Here is a 22,947-nt window from a genome sequence, read left to right on the forward strand (position 1 = left end):
TGGACACCCATTTTTGGATGGTGCACATAGGGCTGTGGCAGTCCTGAACTGTCCTGCCTGCCACACACTGGTTGCTGTGCTCTCCTCTGAGCCCCTGAATCTCCCCTTCTTTCCCACCTAATCTCCTTGCTGGTGAGGGGTTTCCCTAGATGAAGGATCCTCTTTGACCCTAGGGGCACAGGTCCCATCTTGCTTCCTCTCTTCTTTCTTTTACCTTTCTTTGTTTCATGTTAGGCTCCCCAACCTGAGGGTCTGGCATCAGGAAGAGAAGCCACCAGAGCATTTGGCTAAGAAGACCAGCTGGGCTTGAGTGCAGGAGCTCCAGAGGATCAGGGGAAACAGAGACTTCACTCTTGGAGGGTGCAAGCAAGGTTTCACATGCACTGGGACCAAACACAAAGCAGTGAGACTTCATAGGAGCCTGTGCTAGACCTACTGGCAGGTCTTGGAGGGTCTCCTAGGGAGACAAGGGCTGCCTGTGGCTCACTGTGGGGGCAAGGACACTGGTGGCAGAGGCCCCAGGGAATATTGACCAGTGTGAGCTCTCCTGGAGGTTGCGCTTTGGGCACTGAGACCTGGCCCCACCCAACAGCCTTCAGGCTCTAGTGGTGGCACGCCTCAGGCCAAACAACAGGCAGGGTGAACACAGCCCCACTCATCTGCAAACAGGCCCCCTAAAGTTGTATTGAGCTCATAGTCACTGCTAAACACACCCCTTGACACAATCCTGACCACTAGAGGGACAAGACCTAGTTCCATTCACCAGTGGGCAGGCACCAGTCTCTCCCACCAGGAAGCCTATGCAAGTCCCTGCACCAGCCTCACCCACCAGGGGCAAGACACCAGAAGCAAGAGGAGCTATGACCCAGCAGCCTGTGGAAAGAAGAGCACAAAAACAGGAAGTTAGACAAAATGACACAGCAAAGAAATATGTTCAAGATGAAAGAACAAGATAAAACCCCAGAAGAACAACTAAGTGAAGTGGAGATAGGCAATATTCCTGAAAAAGAATTCAGAATAATGATAGTAAAGATGATCCAAGATCTTGGGAAAAGAATGGAGGCACAGATCAAGAAGACAAAAGAAAGTTTAACAAGAAGCTAGAAGAACTAAAGAACAAACAAAAAGAGATGAACAAAACAATAACTGAAATGAAAAATACAAGAGAAGAAATCAATAGCATAATAAATGAGGCAGAAGAACAATTAAGTGAGCAGGAAGACAGAGTAGTGTAAATCACTGCTGTGGAACAGAATAAAGAAAAAAGTGTGAAGGAAATAAGGATGGTCTCAGTGACCTCTGGGAAAACATTAAATACACCACCATTTGCGTTATACTAGTCCCAGAAGGAGAAGAGAGGGAGAAAGGGACTGAGAAAATATTTGAAGAGATTATAGTCAGAAACTTCCCCAATGGGAAAAGAAACACTCACTCAAGTCCAGGAAGCGCAGAAGGTCCCACAGAGGATAAACAAAAGGAGGAATATGCCAAGACACATATTAATCAAACTGACAAAAACAAAAGGAAAAAAGACAAAATATTAAAAGCAACAAGGGAGAAGCAACAAATGACATACAAGGGAATCTCCGTAAGGATACCAACTGATTTTTCAGCAGAAACTCTGCAGGCCAGAAGGGAGTGACATGATAGATTTAAAGTGATGAGAGAGGTCTCATAAGATGGTGGAGGAGTAGGAGGATGTGGAGTTCATCTCTCTCCACAAACACATCAAGAATACATCTACAGCTTTTCTGCCCACTGCCCCTATGCCTGAGCGCCGCTCTGGCTGAACCGCACTCACTCTGAGCTCTGGGCTCCTAGTAAGGTAGCACCACTGTCGTCTCCCTCCAGTTGCCATCATGATCATCTACTGGGACCTCATCAGCCATGATGAGATGTTCTCCGATATCTACAAGATCCAGGAGGTCAAGGATGGTCTGTGTCTGGAGGTGGAGGGGAAGATGGTCAGTAGGACAGGGGGTAACATTGATGACTCACTCATTGGTGGAAATGCCTCCACTAAAGGCCCTGAGGATGAAGGTACCGAAAGCACAGTAGTCACTGGTGTCAATAATGTCATGAACCATCACTTGTAGAAAACCAGCTTCACAAAAGAAGCCTACAAGAAGTACATCAAAGATTACATGAAGTCAATCAAAGGGAATATTGAAGAACAGAGACCAGAAAGAGTAAAATCTTTTATGACAGAGACTGCAGAACAAATCAAGTACATCCTTGCTAATTTCAAAAGCTATCATTTCTTTATTGGTGAAAACATGAATCCAGATGGCATGGTTGCTCTGCTGGACTACCATGAGGATGGTGTGACCCCATATATGATTTTCTTTAAGGATGGTTTAGAAATGGAAAAATTTCAGCAAATTTGGCTGTTACTTTGGATCTATCACCTGCTCGTCATAACTGGCTGGTTGCTGCTTTTCATGCGCACAACACCAGGACTTAGACAAATGGGACTGATGTCATCTTGGGCTCTTCATTTTGACGTTGATTTGTTTGGAGTGGAGGCATTTTTTTTGGGGGGGGGTACACCAAGTTCAATCATCTGTTTTTATATACATATACCCGTATTCCCTCCCTTCCTTGACTCCCCCCCCTCAAATCCCCCCCACCCTCCCCGCCTCAGTCCTCTAAGGCATCTTCTATCCTCGAGTTGCACACCCTTTGTTATACAACAACTTCTCACTGACTATATATTTTACAGTTGGTAGTATATATATGTCTGTGCTACTCTCTCGCTTCGTCTCAGTTTCCCCTTCACCCCCCGCCCCCTCCCATACCTCGAGTTCTCCAGTCCATTTTCTGTATCTGCGTCCTTGTTCTTGTCACTGAGTTCATCAGTACCATTTTTAGATTCCGTATATGTGAGTTAGCATACAATATTTGTCCTTCTTTTTCTGACTTACTTCACTCTGTATTACAGACTGTAGTTCTATCCACCTCATTACGTATAGCTCCATCTCATCCCTTTTTATAGCTGAGTGATATTCCATTGTGTATATGTGCCACATCTTCTTTATCCATTCATTTGTTGATGGGCATTTAGGTTGCTTCCATGTCCTGGCTATTGTAAATAGTGCTGCAATAAACATGATGGTACAAGCTTCTTTTGGGATTATGGTTTTCTTTGGGTATATGCCCAGGAGTGGGATTACTGGATCATATGGTAGTTCTATTTGTAGTTTTTTAAGGAACCTCCAAATTGTTTTCCATAGTGGCTGTACCAACTTACAGTCCCACCAACAATTCAAGAGAGTTCCCTTTTCTCCACACCTTCTCCAACATTTGTTGTTTCCAGATTTTGTGATGATGGCCATTCTGATTGGTGTGAGGTGATACCTCATTGTGGCTTTGACTTGCATTTCTCTGATGATTAGTGATGTTGAGCATCTTTTCATGAGTTTGTTGGCCATCTGTATGTCTTCTTTGGAGAAATGTCTATTTAGGTCTTCTGCCCATTTGTGGATTGGGTTATTTGCTTTTTTGGTATTAAGCTGCATGAGCTGCTTGTATATTTTGGAGGTTAATCCTTTGTCCATTGTTTCATAGGCAATAATTTTTTCCCATTCTGAGGGTTGCCTTTTAGTCTTGTTTATGGTTTCCTTCGCTGTGCAAAAGCTTTTAAGTTTCATGAGGTCCCATTTGTTTATTCTTGATTTTATTTCCATGATTCTAGGAGGTGGGTCAAAAAGGATCTTGCTTTGATGGATGTCATAGAGTGTTCTGCCTATGTTTTCCTCCATGAGTTTTATAGTATCTGGCCTTACATGTAGGTCTTTAATCCATTTGGAGTTTATTTCTGTGTATGGTGTTAGGAAGTGTTCTAATTTCATTCTTTTACATGTTGCTGTCCAATTTTCCCAGCACCACTTATTGAAGAGGCTGTCTTTTTTCCATTGTATATTCGTGCCTCCTTTGTCAAAGATAAGGTGCCCATATGTGTTTGGGCTTACATCTGAGTTCTCTATTCTATTCCATTGATCTTCCTTTCTATTTTTGTGCCAGTACCATACTGTCTTGATCACTATGGCCTTGTAGTATAGTTTGAAGTCAGGAAGCCTGATTCCACCAACTCCATCTTTCCTTCTCAAGATTGCTTTGGCTATTCAGGGTCTTCTGCGTTTCCATACAAATCGTAAGATTTCTTGCTCTAGTTCTGTGAAAAATGCCATTGGTAATTTGATCGGGATTGCATTGAATCTGTAAATTGCTTTGGGTAGTACAGTCATTTTCACGATGTTGATTCTTCCAATCCAGGAACATGGTATGTCCCTCCATCTGTTTGTGTCGTCTTTGATTTCTTTCATCAATGTCTTAAAGTTTTCTGCGTACAGATCTTTTGCCTCCTTAGGCAGGTTTATTCCTAGGTATTTTATTCTTTTTGTTGCAATGGTGAATCAGAGAGTTTCCTTAATTTCTCTTTCAGCTCTTCCGTTGTTAGTGTATAGGAATGCAAGAGATTTCTGTGCATTAATTTTGTATCCTGCTACTTTACTAAACTCATCAATGAGTGCTAGCAGTTTTCTGGTAGAGTCTTTAGGGTTTTCTATATATAATATCATGTCATCTGCAAAGAGTGACAATTTTACTTCTTCTTTTCCAATTTGTATTCCTTTGATTTCTTTTTCTTCTCTGATTGCTGTGGCTAAAACTTCCAAAACTATGTTGAATAATAGTGGTGAGAGTGGACACCCTTGTCTTGTTCCTGTTCTTAGAGGGAATTCTTCCAGTTTTTCCCCATTGAGAACGATGTTGGCTTTTGGTTTTTCATATATGGCTTTTATTATGTTGAGGTAATTTCCTTCTATGCCCATTTTCTGCAGAGTTTTTATCATAAATGGATGTTGAACTTTGTCAAAAGCTTTTTCTGCATCTATTGAAATGATCATGTGGTTTTTATCCTTCAATTTGTTGAGATGATGTATCACGTTGATTGATTTGCGTATATTGAAGAATCCTTGCATCCCAGGGATAAACCCCACTTGATCATGGTGTATGATTTTTTTAATGTGCCTTTGGAGTCTGTTAGCTAGTATTTTGTTGAGGATTTTTGCATCTATATTCATCAGTGATATTGGTCTGTAGTTTTCTTTTTTTGTGACGTCTTTGCCTGGTTTTGGTATCAGGGTGATGGTAGCCTCGTAGAATGAGTTTGGGAGTGTACCACCTTCTGCCTGAACCAGCTCTTCGGTTCCCACGCTCCCGCTCCCGGGCCCTCCGTTCAGCCGCGGATCGACGTCTCAGTCCGGAAATGCTGAGCTGCGCTGTGGAACCTCCGTATGTTTCTCACTCCCTCCCATCTGCCACAGCTCCGCCGCTTCACCCTCTTTGAGCCCTCGTAGATGCCTCCCTACCGGCCATGTCGGGCTCCCTGCGGTCCTTTCTGGTGTCCGAGGCCGTCTGCTGGTGTTCAGCTGGTTCTCTGTGGGAATTACTGCGTCCTTCCTTGCATTCCCAATGCATCTGTGGAGAGGGATTCACTCCACGTCCCTCTACTTCGCTGCCATCTTTTCTCCCCTGAAGCATTGTTTTTGAGAAAGAAAAACATGTCATGTGGGTTGTCTAAAATAAAATGCATTTAAACTCAAAAAAATAAAAAAAGAATACATCTACAAATGAAACAATTCTCAAAGAGCACATGCTGAACTAGCAAAGGACCTTGCACACCTAAAAGGACAAGAAAGATCCCCACTGGAGCCCACTATGGTGGCTGCAGCTCATGCCCACCCCCAGAGCTCAAGCAATTGGTGTCTTATTGCCTGAGAGCATGCACAGAAAAGAAGCTTTTATGGAGGCCCCACCCCTCTCCTCACGTGCCACCCCCCCACCCCCCAAGTGATGGCACTTTGCCTGTCTGGCAGGCCCAAGCTTCTTCGAAGTACACCCTCAGTTGTGACACTCCAGCCTCTTCAGGATCTCTCCACACAGTCAATCCCAGTCTTCTTTCTGGGTCTGACCTCCGAAGTCAGCACCCAGCCCCTGCCCACACCAGCAGATGAATGTCTCAGGTTGGGGAGCACAGGGAGGTGGTACTGACTGTCTGTGCAGGTCACTCTCCATTTGCCTACCACAAACAAGTTGCACTCTCCTATGAGGCTCCAATGCTCCCCCTCTGTGCAGGTCCCATCCTGATTCCTTTCTCTCTCTCTCTCTTTTTCATTTTTATTTTGTTCTACCTGGTTACATGGAAATTTTCTTGCCCTTTCAGATGTCTGAGGCCTTCCGCCAGCATTTAGTAGATGTTCTTTGCAAATCGTTCCACTTGTAGTTTTTTTTTTTTTTTTTTATTGTCTGTGTTGGGTCTTCATTGCTGTACACAGGCTTTCTCTAGTTGCGGCGAGTGGGGGCTACTCTTTGTTGTGGTGCACGGGATCCTCATTGCCGTGGCTTCTCTTGTTGCGGAGCATGGGCTCTAGGCATGTGGGCTTCAGTAGTTGCGGCACATGGGCTCAATAGTTGTGGCTCACGGGCCCTAAAGCGCAGGCTCAATAATTGTGGCACATGGGCTTAGCTGCTCCGCGGCATGTGGGATCTTCCTGGAGCAGGAATCGAACCCGTGTCCCCTGCATTGGCAGGCGGATTCTCAACCACTGCGCCACCTAGGAAGCCCTAGATTTATTTTTGATGTATTTGTGAGAGGAGATGAGCTCCACATCCTGCTCCTCCTCCACCTTGATCACTCCCCTCCCCCTTTGAGAATACATCTCTCTCCATAATTTCTTTTGTTTTCTGTGTACATGTCTTAGTTTCTTGACTATATTTGACCTTGCCCTTCATAATTTAGTCTTCCATGTGGCATTGTTAAACTTATCAAATGGCATTTAGACTTGATTAGATTGTCTTTAAACTGGTCAATTCACCTTTATTTCTTTACCTTAGCAGTAATATAGTGAGATATCACTGAAAAATTTACAGATACACTGCCCATCATTCCTCAGTGGTGTTTGTGCTTCCCACTGGATGGTCAAGAGTGGCAGTAAAACCAATCTAAGCAATGAGAGCACTTGTATTCAGCCATAAGGAACCAGAATAAGCACAAACCTCTGGAACTATTACTGTGATCACCCAAGTCTGCAAGGTTACTAAGAGCTACTGCCTGGACCCAGATTTGCTTGACTTGAGTCATATTTTCCTTCTTCCCCTGTATAAGCACAGCTTTTAGCTTTTGAGCATCTATTATGTATAGGTGCTGGGCTTCTCAAACTTCCCCATAGCCCTTTGGAGTAAAATGATTCAGACATGGCCTCTAAAACTAGAAGGCCAGGGTTCTAGTCCTATCTCTACCAGTAGTGTAACCTTGGGTAAATCACTTCATCTTTCTGCATCAGTATTCTCATCTTTAAAATGGTGATAGAAAGCATCGTCAGAGCAAAAATTGCACTGGACAAACTCAAACAACCAAGGAAAGCTTTCTTCAAGACTATTGCAATAGGGGAGAGAAACCAGAAAGCAATCTGAATTCAACTCCACTGAAACAAAGCATAGGAGAGTTTTTAAGAGCTGAGTGGGGGAGATCATAGGCCATCTGTATTTTCCAGTTGGCCTTACTCAAAGAGAAGGTAATCTTTCCCATATCTTTGTGACGGGAGGTGATTCTACAACTTTGGAGCAAGATGCTCACTAAGATTAGGCTCCTGTCCTCCTACAGAGACAGGGATTTAGGGGTGCTGTCCTCCATGATGATTTCATATAAAGGGGATGGCTCCCAGGTCCTTGGGAAAGAGTCCTAGGTTGTAAAACAGGCAAGAGGTGTTTAAAAAAAATGTGCCTCAGAGGAGCAGAGAAGGAATTTCAATTACAAGTTTTCTAAAGTAAACGTTTTAAGAAAAGGGAGGTCAGGGGCCAAGAGTCAGGAAGCATCTACAGTTTATTCAAGCTGAAGAGAATGCTATGGCCATCTTGGTTATCACTTACATCCTTATATAGGTTGTTATAATCATTAAATAAATAAAACCAAATGAGTAAAATGTAAAGTACTGAAAACAATGCCATAAATGCTCAAAGAGTATTAGTTATTATTCATGATAGGTAGAACATCCATAGTTTAGAGAATAGGATTTGGAGTCAAACAGACCTGCCCATAAATTCTTACTTAATGAGGGCATGGGCAAGTTACTTAACCTTTTAAATCTCACTTTTACCATACATTGTATGAGGTTGAAAATGTCTATCTAATAGGGCGATTGTGAGGATTATTGAGGTCTTGAGTATTACAAGCCTTGCATGTAATCAGTTCTCAATAAGTGATAGCTAATATAGTTCTCTTAGGTCCCTGTTCTGCATCAAAAACTGCTGCCTTAAAGAGCACAGCGTAACATGCAGTGTTCAGAGAGAACCCAAGAGGTAACTGGCCACCTCTGTTATCACTGACTATCACCCATCCCTACCTTAGGAATGCCAGGTGTTCAGTTTCTTATCCTTTCCCACCATTTTTCTCAGGTTGAACAAAGCACATGCTTGTGTATTAAAAAGTAAACTAGGGTGATGGAGGTGGGACACCAAGTGATTAATGATTATTTGATAATGGAAACTAATTAGCTTTTTGTAAGACACAAAACTGGAATATTATCATATCCATTAGGAATGTTTCCACATAGATTTTTAATAGTAAAGAAAAAGACATTCAATCCCAGCTAATAGTCTATCCTCCATCTCCTTTTTTCTCTGTATAATTTAAAAAGCTACAGCTAGAGAATATAAAACTGTTTTTGAAATTGGATAAATGGTCTTGAAATCCATCCTTCAAGTAAGCTCTGCAATTTTGCATTGCTCTGCACCAGTCAGAGGTGTGTTTGCTATCCAAATGATATGTATATACTGAAAAGTGAAGCTAAAGCATTATACCCAAAAGTATATTTAAACATTTTGATAACAAATTACAGACCTTGAAAATTAAGATAGTACACTGTATTTTGAAACAAGCTTTTTTGTTTATTTAGAAATGGAATGTTATTGTTTCTTTGCTCTTCTGTTTTTACTCAGTTCTGTGCCTCACCCCTGGCATGTGCACTGAACCAGTGAGAAATAAAATAGCAAACCTGCTTATCACAGTAGAATGAGGACTTCCAAGCAGCTGTGTAGTGTTACAGGGGAGGACAGATAAGTGTAAATTGTTCATTGCTACTGATGCAAGCAAAATAGAACTTCTTTGTTTCTCGAGCCTAGATTGAAATTTGTGAAAGAAGATAAGGCAATGCAGCTATTTGACAGCACTAATAAGGAGGTCTACCAACACTGCAAGTCTTTCTGTCAGCATTTCTAACTAAACTGTAAACATTCACTGAATTACCCTTCTATGTAAATTTCCCATTTACAACATAAGAACCATATTATTTTCTTCTTCTCTATTCAAAGGAATGATCCAAAATAGCTTCTGAAGATAAAATATTGTGATCCACTCTGGAAGAAAAACTGTAATTTGATATGGTTTATCATGTTTCTTTGAGTATTTAGCCCTGATGATTATATCGTGGGATCTATTATATTGTACAAAGAAATAGAAAACATCCCACTCTGTTCTTCTAGGGAAATCTAGAACTTTATATAAAAATTTAAGATTAATCCTTTGACCAAACTGATGGGTTGTTTCAGTGCAACAACCAATGTAACTAATGCATTTTAGTGGATTGAATGGTGACGCCTCAAAAATATGTCCACACCCTAACTCCCAGAACCTGTGAATGTGAACTTATTTGGAAAAAAGGCCTCTGTAGATGTGCTGAAGTTCAGGACCTTGAGATTTGATGACCCTTGTTTGTCTGGGTGGGCCATAAATCCAATGACAAGTGTCCTCATAAGAGATAAGAAAGGAGAAGAAATAGAGGAGAAGACCAGGTGAAGATGGAGGCAGAGATTGGAGTGATGGAGCCACCAGAAGCAGGAAGAAGCGAAGAAGAATTTTTCCCAAGATCCTTCAGAAGGTGGCCATACCAACAGACTGATTTTGTACTTATGGCCTCCAGAACTGTAAGAATAAATTCCTGTTTTTTTAAGCCACTACGTTTGTGGTAATTTCAATGGCAGCTCTAGGAAAGTATGCAAGCATATTTTATTGACTAGAGAGGCCACATCCCTGGAATAAGCAATTCATTGGATTATTTTGTTTTGTTTAGATACAGCTTGTGAGACAACTAGTAGGTGAACTGTTATAAATTCATTCCTTTTAATTGAGTCAGTCTGGCCACTTGGCATAATGAGGGATGGAATCAGCACTGACTGAGCACCAGATGAAAAACAACCACAAAAATAGATTTAGTAATTTTCTAAGATTCTCACAGGTAAGAAGAAATGCGACTTCTACTTTCACCTTCAATATACAGAGAGCTTGTGATTCATCACTCCCATCCTTGCAATAAGAAAAACCTGGACAAACTGAAAATCTGTGACCTGTCTTAGACCCATCACAGAACTGAGGTCATAGGTCTGCCTGCCACCCTGAAACCTGTAGAGATAGTTTCATCCAGGGACGTACCACATGAGAGCAGGAAGGGGCGGGCAGTATTGCTTATGGGGAACAGAAAATGCTAGATATTGTCAATTAGTAGGAACACTTAAATAGTGACAACGGTGAATTGCTGGAGGCTGAGGGCAGAGTAGCATTAGAGCGAGAGACTGGTAGTCATAGTAAGGCCCTCATACATTGCCGGCTTTCCCTTCAGAAAGCACACCAGGTTCTCAGGGTTAGGTTCTGAGAAAGATATCCTCAGAGCCTTGGCAGGGGGAATGGGAAGGTAACTGTCCCAGACTCTTTTCCCCAACAAAGGCCTTCTCTCCAGGGGGGAGGAATTTTCCAGAGGCAATTCTGGAACTATATCATAGCTGGGATAAGGGAATTTTGCCCCACTCCAGCACTGTCTACCCTGAGGAGAAAAGAAAAACCATAGTCATCAGGGGGCAGCACTTCAAGAAAATAGATTGGAAACACCCAGAGAAGAGAGCAGGGAAAGTGGGTAAAAAAAACCAGAAATCTACATCCCTTAAGGAAGGTGGGACAGAAGCACACATGGAGGCCACAGCCCCATTAAATGACTGAGAAGTAATCAGAAAATTATAGAATGTTCCTATCTGCTATACCCTACCACCACACCAATAATCCTCCAGTATCATAACACTGTATTACAGTTTGAAGACCAGTAAGGCACAGATCTTGAAACTAGTACCAAGAGTAGCCCTCAAATCAAGAGAGAAGACAAAACACAAAAGCAAAAACAAACAAACAGAAAAATGATTCTGGAGGAATTGGAAGCCTCTGATCCTATAGCTGCAATTAACATTAAGCACAGCTAAACTCCTAGCCATATTAATAGAAATTCTCACATTAAAGCCTTATTTACCTTAGTCCCTATTACCGATACAACATCTGGCTTTCAATGAAAAATTTCAACAGAAATTACAAGGCGTGCAAAAAGGCGAGAAAGAAACACAGTAATCATCAGAACAGACAAAGTAAACATCAGAACCAGACTAAGATATAACACAGATACCGGAATTATCAGACAGAGAATAACAGTAATTAAAATACAAAGGGCTCTAATAGGAAAAAATAGACAACATAAGAGAACAGAAGGTGAAGCAGGATTTTTTTAAAGGAAAACAAACAAAAACTTAAGCATATTATACTCAAGCTGTAGAAAATCAAAGACAAAGAGAAAATCTTGAAGGAAGACAGACACGGATAAAAATCATCTTATCTGTAGGAAAATGCACAAGAATTAGAGCAGACTTCTTCTCAGAAACTATGCAATCAAGAAGAGAAAGAAGTGAACTCCTTGAAATACGGAAAGAAAAATCTGCCTGCCTAGAACTCTGTGTTTAGCTAACTTGTACTTGAAAGATGACATATAAATAAAGACTTTCTCAGAGAAATAAAAACTGAAAGAGTTCACCACCAGCAGACTTTCCCTGCAAGAAATGCTAAAAGAAATTCTTCAGGCAGAAGTAAAATGACATGAGTCAGAAAATTGCATCAGAGAAGAAATAAATGAAGGTAAAACAAAATCTTTTATTTTCTTATTCTTAATTGATCTAAAATACAGCTTTTTAAAGCAATAATAATAATAATGTTAGAGAATTATAGCATATGGATAAATGAACTGAATGATAACATTGTCACTAGGGATGAGAGGAATTAGGAATTCTCTGTTGTATGGTACCTGCACTGCTAATGAAGTAGTGTAATTTGAAAGCGGATTTAATTTATTTTGAGATATATATTGTCTATCCCAGGGCAACTTTTAAATAATTTTTAAATTTTTTAAATAAAAAATTTTAAATAAAAAATAAGCATAAAAAGGGGAGATAAAATAGAATGATATAAAATAATAACAGAAAGCAGTAAAAGAGGTGAAAAGAAAAAAGAACACATGCAATGAGTAGAAAACAGGTACAAAGATGGTAGATTTTAATCCAAATATATCAATAATCACTTTAAATGTGAATAATATAAAAATACCAGGTAAAGGCAGAGGTTATCAGATTGGATTAAAAAAATAAATACCCAACAGTATGCTCTGTAGAAGAAACCCACTTTGAATATAAAGACTCAGATAAATGCCACATAGATGGAAAAAGGACATTCTAGTCACAATCCTCTCCCTAAATTGATATGTGTTACAAAGTCACTTAAACTTTCTGGATCTCATTTCCTTATCTGTATTTGTTTTCATGTTGTTATGAGTTTTCGTGTAAAATCTTTGCTAAGGAATTTAAACCTTCTTTGATATGATATAGGCTCCAAGTTTTCATCATTTTCCATCCACCATGTTATCCTGTCCTGCCTCGTACCCTATGAGTGATTTCTGCTATAGTCTTATGAGGTAGGTCTGCCAAATTCCAGGTTAATCATTTTTGGATGAGCATTTTTCTAGTAACCTTATAAATTAAATAATAAATTCAGACACAGTTATGGCCTGAACAAACAGCTTGACGAAATTGCATACTGGGTTTTAAAATTTTGTGAATTTGTTTATATAGGAGTTATCTTAGTATAGCACAAGCCACAGAACTCAGTTATTTTTAGAGACAACTAAAACATGGGGAATCAGGACATGTCACTGTCCTATTCTGATCTGACTTGATTCTTGTAGCAGATTCTATCTTAGTATTAATCATTGGAAAGAAAGAAAATGCTTGTTTTTAAAGGGATAAAAGATCTAAGTGAAATTTTCTGAAATATGTAATTGCCATTTATTTAATTAAATTAATTGAAATAAATTCAGATGGTGGTAATGGTAATCTACAAAAAATTTAAGGACACTAACATGAAAAGAACAGAGGTTGACTTTACTTAGTGCCGTCAATCAGTATATGATTAATCAGTTAATCTATAATTTACAGAGCCATAATAACCTTCTGGAAAGCAAACTCACCTCAAAGCATGTGCTTTGGTTTGAAATATCTCTTATGAAATCAAGCCATAATGGTCAATTGGTTAAAGTCTTGTACGTTGGAGTTTTTAAATTGTTCAAGTTAACATTAACGTAATTGAAAATATTTTACTCCATTAGCAACCAAGAAAAAATGGTGAAAATCCTAACTGAAAATGAGAAGTTTTATTGGATGGTTTTTACATTATATTTCGTCTTCTAAGCCGTAGCAGAACAGTGAGCCTAGAAAGTATGGAGCAGGTGAACATAATGAAACTTAAAATTTCAGATAAAATGAAAATGTAACATTAAAATTCACGACTTTTCCTCAGCTCCCAAGAGGTTGATTTAGAAGATCTTGCACCTTCCTTGAGAGCCTGGAGATGAAACATGCAAAGCTTTTTGAAACTGTGGTTCTTTAAGTTTAGAGATATCGCAGTCATAAATTATAAACATCGGAGAATTTTTCAGCTCATACTTTAGTGCTTATAAACATGCAGAAGAGTGAAGGGGTCTTCTGAAATCTGGCAACTCTTTTAGTTTTATCTTACTCTATTTACCTATGTCCCATCTGAACTAGACTGCATGTTGTTTCCATTAAAATTTCTGCCTTTTGTTTAAGCTGTGAAGCCTGTGTATCTCCATGTAGGGATCTCATCTTTCAGTCTGGTGAAAATTTACCCATTCTTCAAGGCCAGCTGAAATGCCTTTTTCACTCACCAGAGCCTGGAATGATTTACTTCTTTTCAGGATTTTCATAGTTATTTCTATCACTCATGTGGAAAATTTCATACTGTAGTTATTTGTTTTACTTCCTCCATGTGATTGCAGCCATCATAGTATCATGGTGCTTCCTGGAACATAATAAATATTCAAAGAAAATTAATGAATAAGCAAATGAGCAGTCTCCATGTTTAGGAAATGACTATACAGATACATGGTTGGCCCAGTAATTTCTGCTGTCTTAACAGTCCTCTGATATCCTTTGGGCTATAGCCAAAAAAAACTGGAGAGAGCTTCTAAAAGTTTAATTCTGAGGATGCCTGTAGACAAGTAATACAGAGTGCATCTGTCCAGTGGATTTAATGCTGTGTGACCCATTAATACTTAAATTTTTATCTTTAGGTAAAATTGCATAAAAGGCTAATATCATAAATATATATAGATACTATCTAGACAATGCTATCTGATTATTGGACAGACTCAAGTTTTATATTGAGGGGTGGATGTAAACAGAGGGTGTGCACAGAATGAAATAATTTTGATTTTCTGTGTTAGGTACTGTCGTGCCATCTAGTTTTGCATTTTGAGACAAATATCTCAATAAATGTAGAAAATGTAAGATTGTGGGGAAAAAAGATCTTATTTCACAAAAAAAGGAAACAAGGAGAAAATGTAGGCTTGGGGACGTGAATCTCATATTTGACAGCTAAGGCATTTTTAGAAATAATGTTTTAAAGTCTTTCATCTAAAACAGACCATCACCATCACTTCTCAAGTTAATGTCCTAATGCTAGTGAGGTTCCCTGAGAAGGACATTGTCTTTGTAGCTCTCATTCCCTAGAATTTTACTGAGAGTAGAATGTAACAAGATTCACTTACATTATTAGGCTGAAAGTTCCCATTAATATGCTGACTCTCAAGAGTAGCATCACCTCTCTTTGTGCTCTCCTGCCCTATGTCTTTCACTAATATGATATGGTACAGACACTTTAATTATGTAGTGTAACACTAGGTAAAAATCTCTATTTTCCATTTTAAGGTACAGTTCTTAAATCCATTAAATGCATTGACTAGGTCCATTCCCTTTTGCTTTGCATGAGTGGAAAGAAGCACATTTATTGAGCTGGATTTCTCACCAGCAGGGAGGAAGCAATTGTCAAGCCTTCTGAGCTATGAAATGGAAAGGAATTTCCCTTTTGAACCCTTAGTTCAGCTTTTTAAAATTAGCCACCACAACACAACATCAGTAGGCACATACATATACATATATGTGTGTGTGTGTATCTTTTTATTTCTCAGTAAGTAATCTGAACTCCCTTGTGAGCCCTATTTCTATTCATTCATTTCCAGTTTCTTGAAATGTGGCTTAATTTTGCCTATTGAATATAACTGACTCACTTCCTGTTTATCCTGTCACTTCCCAGTGACTTAGTGTCATTTGGGTAAATTTTCTTTCCAAGTCCCCTTACCTTCTCTTTTCCTTTTCTTGGGCAGAATACGTTCAGGGGGGTAGGTTAATATGACATTGTGCTTTTGCAGGAGGTGCCTTGGACTGTTTGCTGGCTTCAGGTCGGTATTGGCTCCTTTGGCTCTCACTGGCCTTCACTGAGGTGTCTTGCCGTACTGTGTCTTTAGGTCTTGCCCTCTGGCCTGGCTGTATCCAGTGTTCAGTTTTCCAGCATTGGTGCAGCCCATAGTCTGTTCTCTGGGCATGATCAATATTAGAGACCCCCTTTCCTATCACCACTATTACTGTTGTCTACAAATGGCCACCCTCACGTATAGGTCCTTCATTCCACACTGCAGAGAACCTCAGTATGCAACATATTTCTTAATTCTCATCTGGCTTCCATGCCCAGCACACAAGGACCTCAGGAATTTTTAGATGTCTTCCACCTCTCACAGGTCAAGCAAACAGGGCCGGATTCCATTGTTCCTCTCCTGAGTCTTCTCCACTTTGCTGTCAGTCATTCCATGAGGCCGGCCCCTCCCATGGTGCTAGGAAGAAAGTGGCACATGTATCATTCTGCCTTTGGATCCCCAAACCTACCAGGATTATTATAGACTGATAGGTTCTGTCCTTCTGTGGCAGTCAACCAGTAATTTCTGCTGAGTGTTGCATTAAAAGAACTCAAAACATATAAATGAAAAAACAAAATCCTTGTATGTTTCTTAGACTAATCCAAAAGGATTAGCGCTCCTAGGGAGCACGCTCCCCCAGCCCTCTTTTATAGGCTTTTCTCTGCTTGAGGCAAAATAAAATTTCCTTTTATGTCACTAGAGTTATATATTTAGATTTAGTTAAAATAAAATACATATAGTTCTTGTTAGATACAAAAACAGTCTGTGTGCAGCATTTCAAACGAGAGGATCAAACATCTGCTGGATCTCATCACCTCTTCCACAGCAGCCAGTCAGCATACTCTCCCCATTATGACATCCTAGATGCTGAGATTCTCAGATGAGACCATTGGCCAAAAAGATGTTAACTTGAAAGTCACAGTATCACAAAATTAAGTGTGAATGTTAAGTAATGTGTAGATGCATTTCTAGAAGAGAAGTTAAGTTTCGATCTATGAGTTTTAATTTAATTTCTGCCTCTTGGCCTCCTCTGCTATGTTGGAGAGCAGAATAAAATATCCTAAAATGCAATTTCCTTCTTGGCATATTACAGACGATCAGCAATTACTCCTTTCTGGGTGTGGAACCTGCCAGTGAGAGATCATCACAGAGCACAGTTCTTCACCCTTTTGAGACTTCCTCCAGATGTGTCCGTTAGGAGCAGGAAAGCATATGTTGCTGAATGTTTCGACTTAAATGTTTACATCTATGTGTATTCTGTTGCTGATGTTAATCCATTGAGGGATCCAGTTTTTTTGGCTCTATAACAAGCACCCAGACTTTGGACTATTAATAGCATTAGCTATTCATTCACAGCACCAACAGGGTAAGCACTTTAGAGCAAAGTGCCCTTCATATACTCAAACTCAGATAGTCATCCCAAGCCTTTTATCTTTTTATTCTAGACACTACCCAAACGTCATCTCATTTACTCTACTCCTTGGCCAGGGCTGCCATAACAAATATCACTGACTGGCTGGCTTAAGAAATAGAAATTTATTGTCTCACTGTTCTGGAAGCTGTACGTCTCAGATCAAGGTATCAGCAAGGTTAGTTTCCGGTGAGGCCTCTCTCCTTAGCTTATAGATGACCATCTTCTCCATGTCTTCGTGTGGTCTTCTCTCTGTGTATCTGAGTCGTGATTTTCTCTTCTTATAAGTACACTTGTCATATTGGATTAGGGCCCAACTTAATGACCTTATTTAACCTTAATTATATTTTAAAATACTCGGTGTCCAAATACAGTCACATTCTAGGGTACTGGGAGTTAGGAATTCCAAATAGGAATTTGGGGGACACAATTCAGCCAATAACATTCACTTAACGCTATAGTTTTGCACCTTTACCTGACAATCCTTCTGCTTTCCAGTTTGTTCCCCTTTGCTGGCTGTCCTTTCAGCCATTTACAGTATGCCTTCCAACATGCCTATTCAATAATAAAGCTGACAGAAGTATTCACTGTCATTTCTGGATATACTGTCAGATGTCAGTCTGTCCCCAAGGTGCCACATGATGCTGCCAGGTCTCAACTCAGTGACTGGTGAAATTTGTGAATGGCACCTCCTATTGGAACTATAACCTCCAAAGCTATTGAGCAGTCTTAGAATTCAGATCAGTGTAGACTTCTTCACCGTAGAGACCCAAGGGTCCTTCTGTATCTCTTTTGCTCTTTCTCTGAGATCTGGCAACTGCTCTTCCTGTATTCTCCAACACAGAAGCCTTACTCAGGCACTCAAAATTGATTTACACTCCTGCAGCCCAGCCATGGCAACATCATCTGGGAGCTTGTTAGAAATGGAGATTATCAGACCCCGATCCAGTTTCACTGGATCATAATCAGTATTTTAATAGGATGTAAACAGTGTGATTCACATGAACATTAAAATTTGAGAAATGCCGGTCTTTCTGGCATCTTCATTATTCAAAAGGAGAAAAACTAAAGAGTTTTATCTTAGTTACTAAGTCTTACTTACATATGGAAACTCCCTTATGGGTCTCTTTATAGACATTCTTTTAGATTCCTGGCCCTAATAGAAACTTGGTCTTTCCTGAAAGATGCTGCTTTCTTTATAGCCACGTTTAGCAGAGGCTGAACATGCATCACATATCCATGTACTTGATGTGGGGCAGGAGAAAAGATAGGTTTTTAAATTTTATTGCTACTTTAAGACTGTCAAATATTTTCTATTTCTTTTAATAATTTTTCTAAACCCTCTAGATGATTAAATGGTCTCCAGGGCCTATCCTTGTGCCACACACACCTTGAAAAACCTCCTGCTTCCTCTCTGAGCTTGTACCTGTACAGCTGAGTGCTGCTGGTGGAAGCCTCTCTGCCCAGAAAACCATGCTTCCCAACCTTACCTGGGCCCTCAGGGCCTCTCGTCAAACCTTTGTCAGCAGCCTCTTCCACTTCTCATAGCAGCACTTCCAATTCCTCGCGTCTTTCTTCAAATTCCAAATAATAACCACGATTGACTCAAAAGATTGCCGTGTCCCCTATGTCATGGTCCAAGTGCAGGTTGGAAAAGAATTTCCAGACACGGAGTATTTCAGAAGAAAATGAGTTTATAGAGAGCAAAGCGCCAAGAGCTTATTGAGGGGCACTGTAAAGACAGCTGGCCGCCTTCCTGGCATCCAGGGAGAGTCAGCCGCTTTCGTGGGCTTGCAGCCAGTTTTTATGCCCTCCAAACAATAAGATTTCCTGCCGGAAGGGTGGCATATAGGTGATTGGTCAGGTTGCTATATGGTGAATATTTTACCCGATATGGAGTTGGGGGTTCTTCAGCCTAGAGCAGAAGGGCTCATGAGGACAGTTGCTGTTGGATTCAGTCCAGGAATTTCTTTTGTTCTGTGTCCTTGACACAGGGCTCTACACCCTGGTTCAAAGGAAAATTTGAGATATAAACATACCTAATTTCCATACTTTGAGAGTACTTTCAATTTCTAGTCCCATTTTTTTTCCATCTCAGGAAAAGGGTTTTGATTCATATTCTGCCTATATTTTGTCCAACACTTTGATTTTAATTCTATCCCATCTCTTCTAGGACCTTCCTTTTCTATAATTCTCTCTCATACATAGGTTAAACCTTTTCGATCCAAGTGTCTAGAGAAGCCTCTCAAGCTTCCGCACTAAACCAGGATCTTTTATTTTAATCTTTCATTGTTCCCTTTAGTTTTCAGTCACAATATTTGCCACTTTAGTTATATATTTAGTTTGGGATTGTATGTACAGTATTTTCTCACTTGCTAGGGTCTGAGTGCCATACTGTTGTCTATGAAGCTTCATTTTTTTCTTAATAGTAAAGAAACTTGAGGGCAAAGCACAGTAAAGCCCTTGAGGAGATGGAAGAAAATGAGCTAAAAAGGGATTTGCTTTGGACAGGAAAATAGAACCCTCTTCTTCAGAAACTGGGGAAAATAGGAGGGAGGAGATACAAAGACAAAAATTTATACATGTGGAGGCAGTAAGTTGATGGAGTTAATCTTTATTAACCTCCATTTTTAAATTGAAGTGAGAGGCGGAGGGAGGGTCACTTGAATATCAGATTGAGATTTATTGACCCACTGATTCCACTGTTTTTTTTAATCCCACCGTCTAACTTTTAAGATTCAGAAATATTACAGTTCGTTTGTCAGAAGCAAGTGGAGAGTATTTACATAAAAAATGAAAACGTAAGTCCATAGTAAGAAATGACAGGAATATTCATGACAGTTTTATTTATAATGACCATAAATTAGAAACAACCCAAAGGTCTATAAACAAACTAGTATATTCAGGCAATGAAAAGAACTCAGTACTTACGAGGAACACTGATGCATGCAATCATGTGAATGTTTATCGAAACAGTACGTCGAGCAAAAGAAGCCAGGCACAGGTAAAGGCATACTGTAAAATTTGGTTTTATAAATTTCTGGGACTCGGACTTCCTAGGTGGCACAGTGGTTAGGAATCCGCCTGCCAATGCAGGGGACACAGGTTTGAGCCCTGCTCTGGGAAGATTCCACATGCTGCAGAACAACTAAGTTCATGAGCCACAACTATTGAGCCCGTGTGCTGCAACTACTGAAGCCCACGTGCCTAGAGCCTATGCTCCGCAGCAAGAGAAGCCACAGCAATGAGGAGCCCACGCACCACAACGAAGAGTAGCCCCTTTCTCTAGTTACTCGCATCAACGAGAGAAAGCCTGTGTGCAGCAATGAAGACCCACTGCAGCCAATAAATTAAATAAATAAATAAATTTATTAAAAAAATAAACAAAGTTCTAGGACAGGCAAAACTAAAACATGGTGATAGAAATGAGAATCCTAATTTTCTTTGTCTAGGGAAGGGGTTTCTTGTCCCAAAGTGATCATGAGAGCATTTCAATTACTATGATGATGAAAATGTTCTGAATCTTAATTGAAGTGGTACTAACATCTTTCAGAACTTACCAGATTTGATACTTGAAATATGTGCATTTTGATGTATATAAATAATACCTCAGTTTTAGTAAGTTTTAGTTAACTTAAGCTTCTCTGTTTTGCATTCATTTTGAGCAACCTCATAGCAGTTGAGAAATTTGACCCAGTAGTGAAAGATTGGAACAGTCACTGTAAAGAACAGGAGAGGAAGCTAACTATGAATGCCAGTTCCTGATGTCCCATCTCCTTTCTTCTCTCTCACTCTATGTTAGGTGCCCTGTATACTCACTCCTGTAGAGTGTTGTTCTTAGGTCTGTCCTAGCACTTACCATACCAGTTTCCTTGCCTCAGCTGCCATTCAGCTCATTGAGAATGGGCATCGTACTCTTTTTAGCTTTTCTCTCTGGTGTGCCAATGTGCCCATTATTTCATTGCATGTATTCATGACTATGGTGTGAGTGGGTGGAAAATAAATTACTGAGTACCAGTGAGAAAGGCTGAGGTAGGAGACTAAGTTCCTAATGGGAGTCTGTGAGTTGTGCGGATTCTTCAGGATTTTCAGTCTTGGTATTGGAGTAAAGGCACAGGGTCAGAAGAATCCAACTTTCTGACTAGGTAGTAAGCTTCTCGTAGGTAGAAATCATGCTTGTCTTGTGTTATTCTCTTGCAGTGCCCAAGAGAGTGCTAAGTGAATTTGGTTTAATGACCAGGTGTGTGGATTCCTGTGATGCTTTGCTGGAGACAGGTGCAGAAGTAGGAGGGAGAACCCCTTCATGAATTAGAATTGGGAATTTTTTTTGTAGTAATTATGTTTTGATGTAAACTCAGAAACCCTTGTCAGAACAAAACACTTTACGGGATTCTATTATCCTTGTCACTAAAGTTCTTTTTTAAGAGTGAGGTTGGTACTCAGGAAAGTGGACTCACTTGCTCAAAACAACAGAATATCAGGTCATATTTGGGGTGGGGGCTGTTATTGCACACAATGCTGAATTGAGTATATTTATGTGTGACCATTTTTATGTGTGTTTATATCTTTATGTACTTGTATATCAATAGGGCACATTTTTTAAATAGCAGATTTTCTGAGCTATAAGGTAAGTGATAGCTGTAATTTAGTACATTTTACAAAATTATCCTGCAAAAGGGACTGAACTCTAACTAGTGTATAAAAGTTCTGGTTCCCTATCCTTCCTTCAAAATGGTGTATCATGAAACATTTTTTTCATTTTGCCTATGTATTCTATGTATATATTGTTTTGTGTATATATTGTTTTAAGTATATATTATTTTATTATTTATGTGTTTATTGTTTAATATGGACTCTTTCCATTTAATTTTTAAAAAATGACCTATTCATATTTCTGCCTGCTTTGCTGTTGGGTTGCTAGCCTCTAATTGTTATTTTCTCAAAGTTTTAAATTTATATTCATCCATTCATTCATCAACAATTTATTGAATTCTTATCATATGCCAAAACTACTTGAGGCACTGAAGATACAGTCATGATCAAGACAGATCACATCATTGTCTTCATGGATCTGACATTTTACTGGGGGATGAAAATAAATACCCATAAAATCTAGTGTTAATAAATATAAAATGTAGCATCAAGAAGATGAGTGCTGAGAAGAAAATGTGAAAGACATACTTCCTTTTCCAAACTGATTACAAAAATTTCACAATTGTTGTTTTCTTTTTATTTTGTTATATGCCTTTCCTTGTTTTGTATAGAATTTTTTAATTTTAAAAATTGATATCTTTCAGTCCTTTATTAATATTTTATAGCTTCTTGGTTTTGTATCTGATTTAGAAAGCTTTTATCCTTACTATTCTACTTTTTAAATTATCTAATTTTCTTCTGCTCTAAACTAATTTGAACTTTTGTCTCTTGTTTTCAGTTTGGAGCACCTTTTTGAATTCCCTTTATTTTCTTCTTACTCTTATTGCTTCATGGAAATGTTCCTTCCAACTTGAGTGGAAGAGATATTAACACATTTTTGTTGTTATATGGCTATATTGTGTTAGGTCCTGTGCTATTTACTTTCACATGCATACTCTCATTTTGAAAAAGGAAGGATTAGCCTGTGAAAACACGCACACATTTAGAGAATTGTTCTTGTAATACTGTAGTATCTGGACAAGGGCTGTCCATTAGATTTTCTGCAATGATGTAAATGTTTTATATCTATAGTTCCAATACAGTAGCTGCTAGCCACAGGAGAGTATTACACACTTGAAGTGTGGCTAGGGTGACTGAGAGAAAATGAATTTTTAAAAAATTTTTGTGGAGTATAGTTGATTTACAATGTTGTATTAG

The 22,947-nt window shown here is 39.4% G+C and overlaps 1 protein-coding gene and 1 pseudogene across 9 annotated transcripts in view; both read left to right on the forward strand.

The window, feature by feature from the left end:
• The window catches only part of RGS7 (regulator of G protein signaling 7), a 650,352-nt gene that overhangs the window by 403,522 nt on the left and 223,883 nt on the right, over positions 1 to 22,947 (forward strand). The window lies entirely within an intron of this gene.
• Positions 1,860 to 6,286, forward strand: LOC130848004 (translationally-controlled tumor protein-like; annotated as a pseudogene).

Source organism: Hippopotamus amphibius, chromosome 3 (genome assembly GCF_030028045.1).
Source record: "Hippopotamus amphibius kiboko isolate mHipAmp2 chromosome 3, mHipAmp2.hap2, whole genome shotgun sequence".
In the NCBI taxonomy this organism is placed as follows: domain Eukaryota; kingdom Metazoa; phylum Chordata; class Mammalia; order Artiodactyla; family Hippopotamidae; genus Hippopotamus; species Hippopotamus amphibius.